Below are 10522 nucleotides of genomic sequence, written 5' to 3'. Positions count from 1 at the left end.
GTGTGTGTGTGTGTGTGTGTGTGTGTGTGTGTGTGTGTGTGTGTGTGTGTGTGTGTGTGTGTGTGTACGTGGTGAAATATGCTTCATAGCTGCAAGAAAACCTATAGAATTGGACATTTTTAAATCTTTTTTACCCTTCAACTTGACTGCAGGGTCAAATTGACCCGAACAGTATCTATGTAATATGTCGACTGGGGGGATTGAAAATGTGTAAAATTAATACATTGTCAATTTACATGTAGAGTGTACCTATTAAGACAAATAGAAAAGGTTTCATGGAAAAAATACTTCCAACTATTTAAAAAATAAATAAATTAAACTTTAAAACGGGTCAATTTGACCCATAACAGGAGGGTTAAAAAGGCTTAATAACGTTACTCATCACTGTTGACTGGAGAAGCCAGGCAGTTGAACCATTATACGTCATTTACCCAGAATGCATTGCAGCATGAACAACATGGCAACATTCTTGTGAAAATATTTTATTAAAATTTATAAAAAGTAAATAACCTACTGTATTATTACTGTATTGTTTTTACATCTAAGATAAATATTTCCCAAATAAGGTCTATTTTTATAATTAATCCAGGGTCCCTTTAAGAAGCTCCTGCTCTTCCTGAAACTCCGCCTCCAGGAAGTCGTCCCAACATGGCTCCTCTATTAACCCTTTAATGTTTTTACCAGCGCAGCTCTGAGCAGCAGCTCCTGTAATGAGCTCAGCAGCTGATTGCTAATTGCTGCTGGCTAGTCTGAAGGAGCTGATTGGGGGAGGAGCTTCTGAGACGGGGCTAGGTCCACCCAGACGTTTAGCAGCTGAATGGTTGCCATGGAGATGAAATGATTTCTGAAACATGAAAGAATCAAAGCAGCCCAGCAGGAAAAACATTAAAACATGACAAAGATCAGATCAGAAAGGTGATTTTACAACACCGACCCTTTAAATCTGGTCTGGACGGAATCAGGAATCTGGATCATCTAGACCTGATCGTCTGGATGCTCCAACCTGGGAACGTCCTGGTTCTGTTTGGTTCCGTTGTGCACATCCCTAACAGCAGAGGACGATGCTGACTGTGATCACAGTGATTGGACTGACTCGGTTGACCCCAACCCACAATCAGCAGCTGACGGAACCAGGTTCTGCTGGGTTCTGTTCATCAGTGTGGTGGTGAGTCATGTTAGAGGGAAAGGCTTTAATCAGAACATTTCCTCCAATAGATCATTAAAGGGTTAAACTGCTGCTGGGACGCACCATTCAGCAGCAGACCTGGTGTGTGTGTCATTAGTGTGTGTGTGTGTGTGTGTATGTGTTGGGGACGGGGCTTGGCCCAGGCCGTCCGGGCCTGAAGCGGCTCAGTTCTTCTGCTGTGAGACACAAAAGGCTCTGGGCTCGGTACCGGGTCACTGCGACCCGGAGGGACAAATGGGGAAGAATTTACCAAAAATATCCCAACATGCTTCAGGCTGCCGACTCAACGGCTCCACCAGACACACAGAACAGAACCAGAACTGTTCTGGGTCTGAGAAGCCCCCAGAGGACCGAGGGAGAGCTCAGGTTCTCAGTTCGATGTTTGGTTCCTTTAATGCCATCAGAGATTCTGGTTTCAGGTCTTCATGAGGCTCAGTGGAGCGTCTGTAACATCCTGTTCTAGCCTTTATGCCTCCCAGCCAATCAGAAGGCTCTGTGATGGAACCAAGAGCCAATCAGAAGGCAGTTTAGTGGAACCACTTTGCTAAGCTAACAATAGTCACATTCTAGAGGTTTTATGCTCTTTATGCAGAACTTTAGACTATTCTAGAGAATTTGAACCAACACCCTCCTGGCTGCAAATAGAAGAAAATATAATAATAAATATAAATAATATCATAAAATACATCTATGAACTTGTGTTGCGCATCATTCAGTTTCTGTTCATTAATCCTTTGGCACTTGTTTCATGATCAATAGCAGCTTTAGCCAGACGGCTCTGTAGCGCCTCCTGGCCGTGGAGGAAGGCTGTGGCACGAGTTTCTCCTCTTCCTGTTTGCTCTCCATTAAAGGGGGCGGGGCCAAATATCACACTTTTTATGCCCCATTTGGATCACTGTGTTGCTTTGGCTCTGTTTCTGCTGCGGTTCTGACTGAACCGGACCAGCAGGACTCGGCATCTGCTGGGAGTTTGGACTCCTGCCAAGTCCACGAGCCAAGTCCACGAGCCGAGTTCCACAGCCGAGTCCACGAGCCGAGTCCCAGAGCCGAGTCCACGAGCCGAGTTCCACAGCCGAGTCCATGAGCCGAGTCCCAGAGCCGAGTCCACGAGTCGAGTCCCAGAGCCGAGTTCCACAGCCGAGTCCCAGAGCTGAGTCCCACAGCCGAGTCCACGACCAGAGTCCCAGAGCCGTTTCCTGACCACTACAGGTACAAAAAGTTTAACAAAGCTCAACTAAAAACAAGAAATTATTCAGAACCCTGACCTTTGACCTCTGACCCTGTGCTATGGCAGAAACATGAATAGAGCTGAAAATGATCGTAGCTCCAGGCTTCAAACATTCCTGCTCAAGACGGGACGCGTTCCTCCACAGGAAGCCTCCGGAGCCGAAACCACGGAAAGCAGAAACCATCTTCTGCTCGTCACAGTTTCACTCGGCCGAATCGTCTCCAGATCCGTTCCAGCAGATCCGTTCCAGCAGATCCGTTCCAGCAGATCCATTCCAGTAGATCCGTTCCAGTAGATCCGTTCCAGTAGATCCGTTCCAGCAGATCATCCTACATAACAGAAATCAGTGAATAAAATCTGTCCGCTGTAACCTGGCCTCAGGACATCTGCTGCGGCATCCACCGGCTCCATGGACCTCTTCAGACGGGTTCAGTCCCGTGATTCTGGCAGCAACCAAACAACCGGACCCAGATCCACTTTTTGAGGCTCTGTTGTGAATCCAGACCGATCTCAATCAGAACCAAGTACAGGAAATGAATGTCTGTTCAGACTTCCTGAGTCACGGTAGCTGAGCATCATGGGTAAATGGTGCTAACGCTGCTGCAGGTTCTGATTTTACTGTAGTGGACCTGACCCGACCTGACAGAACCAGAACCATTTAATCAGAAAACCAGCGAAGAAGGAGCTGCTCTGAACCCTAAAGTGGTTCTGAAGGTCTGGACCTTTTACTGGTTCTGCCCAGAAGAGCCTAGCAGATCACTGGAAGGCCATGTTTGTTTCTCCCCGCTCCGTCTCAGCAGAACCAGCTGATCCGAAGCCTGAACCGGGTCCACTCCATCTGATCTCATCAGTTCCTGGCGGATGGCCTAATCAAAGATCTGACCTACATTCTGTTTCCTCTCCCGGCAGGAACGCGCTGCGGCCTGAGCTGGAGATGAAAACACAACAACATGAAATATCTTGGCATCAAAATGCCTCGAATCAAACAGCAGTAATCTCTGCTCAGCTTTATTCTTCGCGTTTACTCTGGCATCCGAACCGTTCTGCTTTGATTTGATAAAAACTGAGAGGATCAGGGTCTAATCCAAGCGTCCCGCTCACATTCAGCTTCTGAAACAGACCGTGACTCCTCCATGGGGACAACAAGATCTCCCTGAAAGGCAGAAAACAGGCCAGAGTTCACCGGCGTATCGCAGCAGGACAGCTGCCAAAACGCGCTCTTCATCCTTCTCCTCTTCCTCCTCTCCACTTCAGGCTGGTTTATCTTTCCATCTGATGCTGAGGGCGGTGACGGACGCCATGTTTACTGACGGGAACCGTCTCCAACATGGAGCTGCTTGTCCGGATTACAGGAAGTAAACAGATCTGAAGCTGAAACTGGGTCAGAACTAAAAACAGCCTGAGATGATTCACCAAGAACCCTGATCCTGGTCAGCACAGCCAAGCTAACGCTAACGAAACCAGCAGCTGACTATCAGTTCAGGAGGGGTCAAAGGTAATCTCGGAGGCACAGAGGCCGTAGTCCTGGATGCGACTGTCAGGAAAACCAGAGAGAAAATGATGGACCAGGATGGACAGAGTTCGACTGAAGCGGATCGGAGTCGGGTTGAAGCGGATCGGAGTCGGGTTGAAGCGGATCGGAGTCGGGTTGAAGCGGACTGGAATCGGGTTGAAGCGGATCGGAGTCAGTTGAAGCGGATCGGAGTCAGTTGAAGCGGATCGGAGTCGGGTTGAAGCGGACTGGAGTCAGTTGAAGCGGACCGGAGTCGGGTTGAAGCGGATCGGAGTCGGGTTGAAGCGGACTGGAGTCAGTTGAAGCGGACCGGAGTCGGGTTGAAGCGGATCGGAGTCGGGTTGAAGCGGATCAGAGTCAGTTGAAGCGGATCGGAGTCGGGTTGAAGCGGACTGGAGTCAGTTGAAGCGGACCGGAGTCGGGTTGAAGCGGATCGGAGTCGGGTTGAAGCGGACTGGAGTCAGTTGAAGCGGATCGGAGTCGGGTTGAAGCGGACTGGAGTCAGTTGAAGCGGACCGGAGTCGGGTTGAAGCGGATCGGAGTCGGGTTGAAGCGGACTGGAGTCAGTTGAAGCGGATCGGAGTCGGGTTGAAGCGGACTGGAGTCAGTTGAAGCGGACCGGAGTCGGGTTGAAGCGGACCGGAATCGGGTTGAAGCGGATCGGAGTCAGGTTGAAGCGGACTGGAGTCAGTTGAAGCGGATCGGAGTCGGGTTGAAGCGGATCGGACTGGGAAGGTGTGTGCATGAATCCTCAGTGGGTTCCTGTAAACTGAATCAACTTTCTAAGGTCGACACAATAGTTTCTGCTGCTCTGCAGCCTTCAGCCTGTTTTCGTGACCTCTGACCTTCAGTCTGAGGTCAGCAGAGTCCTGATAAGCAGATGTTTTGAGGTCATGTGCCTCCTCGGCATTCAGCTGTCAGCCATGATGACGAGGCCAGACCTCATGTTGACTGATGATGCATCATCTGCAGGTCAGACTGCAGAGCTCTGAGCTTTCATTGTTTCTCCATGTGAAGCCAGAAGCTGCTCAGGGGCCTCATGCATAAAGCGGCGTGCGCACAAAAAAGTGTGGCGCCAAATTTTACGCAAAAGTCGGCATGTATAAAAATTAACTTTGCGTCAAGGTTTGTGTAAATATACGCACACTTTTTCACTGTCGTGAAAATGTGCAGCAGCCATGCAAACTTTTTCTGTGGACAATAATAAACTACAACGCGTCAAAATTCACCTAAATATACTGACTTTCTCTCTTGCTCTTGATGAAGGCGGACGCTTTTTCCCTCTACAACCTCCCTGCCCATGCCTGCCCTGCTTACTCTGTTTTTGTTCTGTCTTTTTCTATATTTTTGGAGCCTTTCTTTGCACATCATCCAAATCTACAAATTATGGATCTGGTCAACGGACCTCTCAATGCAATTGATCAAATTTCTGACGAGAAGTCTGGGCACAGAGAGCCTCCTGTCCTGCAGGGACACACCCGGCGGGGTTTGTTCATGATAACAGGATTTCTGCTGTTTGGAGCTTGTGGATTCCTGGATTATCGACAAATTTGTGTTGGACTTGACCGAACTAGCGAACACTCAGACTGTTGGTGTGGACAGAGACGAGGACTCTAAAACTCACTAACGAGTTGGAATCAATCTTGGAGAAGTTACTAGTTTTGGTCCAGTGGAACGACCAAACTCATTTGGATGATTGGGAACTGAGACGTATCGGAGAGACTTTAGGGAGGATTGAAATTTATAATCTTCCCGACCTAAGACATTCTGTTTCTGAATTGGCTTTCCCTGTGTGGCCTTGGAAGGGCTGCATATTTCCAATCTCCTTGAAGATATGTAACCATAGCGCTCCTTCCCACCTCACCCCCTCCTGTATCCATGGAGCTGTGGAGCTGAGCGCTCCCAAGGACATTCCTAGATAACATCACCTCTATTGGACTTTACCGGGAGGCTGGGCAACCTGGTTTCATGGCCCTGTGACGTCACCGCCTTCACTCATGCCTTTGCTTTGCCCTTTGTTTTGTCTGAATGTTGCCATTTGCCCTAATGTGTCCTTTCCTCTTTTTTGTTTTACAAATGGTGGAGTACTCCCTATTTAACCCAGAAAAGGGTTATTTTAGTTTATTAGTAATATCAGAAATTGTGGAGTACGCACTATTTAGATCAACATTATACAGGCCAGAAATGGAATAAGAATCAGAATAACTACGAACTTGGAATCCAGAAATACTTAACAGGAACAGTCACTGCTTAATTACTTTTCTATTACTACTTTTTTAGAAACTGTAACTACTCACTTTACACCAGAAAAGGATTTACATTAGTCATTTTGCTTTGTTTTGTTCTTTTTCTTTCCTTAGGTTTATTTTGTTTGTATTTCCTTTTAATTCATGTAAAGCACTTTGAATTGCCTTGTTGCTGAAAATGTGCTATATAAATAAAATTACCTTACCTTCACTAGCGGAACAAGTCAGCGTCGGGCCAGGGGGCGGGGCCAATGCCCGGGCCCCTCACGTGTATCACCTGCTCTGCTGGAAACTGCTGAGCGAGGGGGGGGGAGTTGGGCCGCGTTTGTCTTTTGATTTTTACCGAGGAAGCACATTGGCTAAACCGTGAGTGAGTGGAAGAGTCACTGGGACTGACTACTATATATTCCATTGAGGGACAGTAACTTTAACATTACATACACCTTTCTGAACAGGTGAGGGCGCACTTTCTCTGTCGATAATCAGACATTAAAGCAATTTGAAACCACTCCTCCCTCCCTGGCACCTCCAGACCCGGGTCACCATGGGCCCCCTTCTGGGCCCGGGCCGGGGGGCAGCCACCCCCCCAGCCTCCCCTATAGCTCCACGCCTGCTTACCTCACTGAAATCTGACTGCATTCGGTGTTTTTTAGACCAAGAAGCACCAAACCTGATGTTTTTCATAATTTTAATATTTTATTGCTTAAACGATGAAACTCCTCAGACAATAAGCTAACACGAACACAAAATAAAGAAAATAAAAATAAAAGGATGTGAAAACCTCACTGTAATGGAAATAGTACTTTTTCTCAGTTTTTGTCTCATAAAGATGTAACGTTGGTCTGTGAGCTGAAGCGCATCTGTGGGGTCATTTCATTCTCACTAAATAAAGAAAACAGGTTTGGATCAGCAGATTAACTCCAACATGCTGATTAAAAATAATCAACAGGTTTGATTATTTAAGGTGATCAGGGTTTGTCTGCAATCACACATATCAGGAGCTGCGTAAATGTGGAGCTTTGGCTCTGATGGAGAACAAAGGAAGGATCCAGAGGGAGGATTGATCAGAGATCATATTGATCTGATGGTTTACTGGTGTTTAGATTAACCCAGACTGATCACCCTGGACCTCTGAGCAGAACTTAAAGAAGGAGCCGAGCGGTACCGGTACCGGTCCAGCTGCAGCCACCGAGCCGCCCGCTTTGTGAAAGCGCCTTATGGACAAAAAGCATCTTTATTCTGTAAATGTACAACTTATTCACATGATTCTACTATTTAGAATAAACGTCCACTTTCCCCCCCAAGGCCCTCTGACTCTGTCTGTCTTTAAATCCCGGCTGAACTGCTGCTGTTCAGACTGTTGTGTTCTGTGTTTCTGTGTAGTTACTTTGAGGTTTTCTGTGTTTAGTCCTGTCCTCCCTGTTGTGTCTCATTCCCTGATTACCCTCCCTGTATATTTAATCCCACTTGTTGTCTTTGTCTTTTGTCGGATCGTAGTCGTGTCAACCCTGTCGTGTCATTGGTCTGTCGTTTCGTCGTCTCAGTTGAACTGGTTAAGTCCTGTGATGGCGTCAGCTCCCTTCGTCAGTTTTTTCCTGTACTGCTGGTGCTGAGCCTAGCTTTTGCTCTGCCGCGCTGCATGTTCCTTGGACTGTATGAGCTGCCTATTCACCATTAAAGTCATCTTGATCTTACTTCCTGGTTCCTCGCCTGCTGCATTTGGGTCCGTATTCACATCACAACATGACAGACAGGCATTTGCATTTATTTATTTTTTTATTTGGATTTTGTTTTCTTTCAAATGTATTTTTATTTTTGTGAGGTGACCTTATGTTCCCTCAAAGCACCTTTTAAATAAAATATATAATAATTATTATTATAAATACCGTATTTTCCAGAGTATAAGCCCCTTATATGTGGATTTTTCTTCAACCACCAGGGGGCTCTTTAGCAGGAAGTGAATCATTGGAAGTAAAAATTGGAAATAAAAAAATAAAGCGCCCATTAAAACGGAATTAGGTTTTAATAGGGAATTGAAATTTTAGAATGTTGTTAATCTGTACATAGCACTGAGGGGAAAAAGAAGATTTTTCGTTTTTTTTTTTTATAATACTGGGATCATTATGACAATTTGAGGAATAGATATTAGGATCCAGTAGATGGCAGTAGTGCAACAATAATGGATGCAAGCTGCTGTTGAAATCTAAAGCAGAAGAAGAAGAAAGCGCCTATTTTCATTTAGCACATACTAGTAGCAGACACGAAGGATCAGCACTGTTACAGTTACTGTTCGGAAACTACCGTAATCAGTTCAGTTAAATCTAAACTTGGCAACATTTTATTTTTCCTCTGTAATATATGTGATATTTAATTGACTCAAAAAAAAAAAGTCTAAAATTCCATAAAAACCATTTAATGTAAGTGACATCAAAGGTTTTGAAGTAAATTCAACCATGGAAAACAAAGTAAGCTTCAACTGTCACCGTCTCTGTACCGTTTCTTCTCTTAAACATGTTAAACCTGGATGAGTAAAGCTTAAAGCTCCACCCTGTTAGGATAGATTGTGAAGATGTTTATTCAGTAGAATTTAAAAAACATTATATTAGATTTAGTCATTAAAGGTTTATTATTCTGTTGAAGGTTAACTAGCTAAACGTTGACCACATAAAGAGCTACAGGTAGATTAGTTAGAAAAGTTCCACCCTGTTATGGGTGGAAATTAGGGTGAAAAATAAAAAATGTCAGATGATGGAATAGAGTTGCAGAGCAGTCTGAGGTATTAACAGATGTCTTTGCCATTTGTCTGTTTTCACTTCACTAGTTGCCCCCATTGACTCCTGTGAGGAACAATGAGTCTGTCAGGGGAAAATCCACTACAGGGATGTCACCTGTTTTCCCAAATAGAGCCAGGACAAATACTCTGCCTATACTTTGACTTGAAGGAGGCAATTCTGCAACTAAATGAAAATCATCAGATTTTAGAAGACATTAATTTTTCACCCTGTTATGGGACAATCCACCATGTTATGTTCCATTAATATTTAATAAAAACACATGTTTTTATTAAATATTGTTACAGAAACATTAAATACTGTGAATTTTTCTGTGCCATGTTGGGAATTGAAGACCAATAAATGCACATATTGATATACATTTATGAAATGACCAATATTTTCAATGCTGTCAGTAATGAGTAAAAAAAACATTTTTTTTCTTTACAATAAAGACATAAATGATTCGTAGCTACATGAAGTGTTACAATTTCAAAAATAAAACATATTATATAGCAAAAGGGTAACAAAAGTATCATGAGAAAAATACCACAGATTTTTGATCAGAGACAAGTTTATTTAATGGTTTTTAAACTACTATCTCATTGGTGTCATGTATTTTCAGCATTTCTACTCACAAGTGGAGTTTTTAACAAAAATGTTTGAAATGGTCAACTCTGTTACCAAATAGGGTAACAGAGTTGATGGTTTTCAGTTCTAAATTATTATGGTCCTGTCGATTCTGTTACTAACACCAACTCTGTTATGTAACAGAGTTGACATGTTTATGACATACTTTTACAAAAAAAAGGAAAACTGTTGTCCAGAGCACCATATACATTGTTGGTTGACTTCTGCTGTGATTTAATATTACTAACCAATTTTATTTCTAAAAGAATGATGGTTTTCAATGAGTTTTAATGAAAAATGTTTGACCCTATGCGAACAACTCTGTGAAAAGGTGAGCATGTTTTGATTTTTTAAAATGTATTTTTAAGTAAAACATCTCAATTTAAAGTATTGGGGTAGTAGGACACTTGGTGTAATGGAATAAAAATATTTTAGTCTGCTAGAATTTATTGTTTTTTTCATTCACTGAAAAAAACAATGAGCCTGGATGCTACGGCAAGGGGGAGGAACCTGGATGTCAGGACAGGGGGGAGTTAACTACTACTACCCGCCCAGAGACTGGGTATGTAGCCCCAGTAATGAACGAACCATCTGAGCTGAACGAGACAGCAACTGACCTGAGAGAGAGAATCATGGCCCGAATGAACACCAGACAACCCCGACGCCAACTACAGTACCACCAGAAAGTCTCATTGAAGATGTGAATGCAGCATTGAGAACAATCCCTACCAACACCATAACTGAAACCACTGAGCTGATATACAACTCAGCATCAGTGATCCTTGAAATGCTCGGCTATAAGAGCAACCATGAGACCCAATATCCATCATGGAAAAGACGGTTAGAGGCTAAGATCAAGATAACAAGGAGGGAAGTGAGCCAACTGTCAGAGCTCCAAAGGGGTGCAATGAAAAGATCAGTACCTAAGAAGTACAGCCAGATGCCCAT

The 10522-nt window shown here is 44.3% G+C and overlaps 1 long non-coding RNA gene across 1 annotated transcript; it reads right to left on the bottom strand.

Annotated features, from left to right (window-relative positions):
• Positions 1-462: 462 nt before the first annotated feature.
• LOC148152591 (uncharacterized) lies at positions 463-3744 on the bottom strand. Its single transcript, XR_015762146.1, has 2 exons — positions 2817-3744; positions 463-2743 (listed from the first exon to the last, which is right to left on the bottom strand). It is a non-coding gene; the product is annotated as an uncharacterized LOC148152591 (long non-coding RNA).
• Between the last annotated feature and the right edge of the window lie 6778 nt (positions 3745-10522).

The sequence above is a fragment of the Poecilia mexicana genome, unplaced genomic scaffold (assembly GCF_051168715.1).
Source record: "Poecilia mexicana isolate PSO_F unplaced genomic scaffold, ASM5116871v1 scaffold_23, whole genome shotgun sequence".
Classification (NCBI taxonomy): Eukaryota; Metazoa; Chordata; class Actinopteri; order Cyprinodontiformes; family Poeciliidae; genus Poecilia; species Poecilia mexicana.
This window is presented reverse-complemented; position numbering and strand designations above follow the sequence as displayed.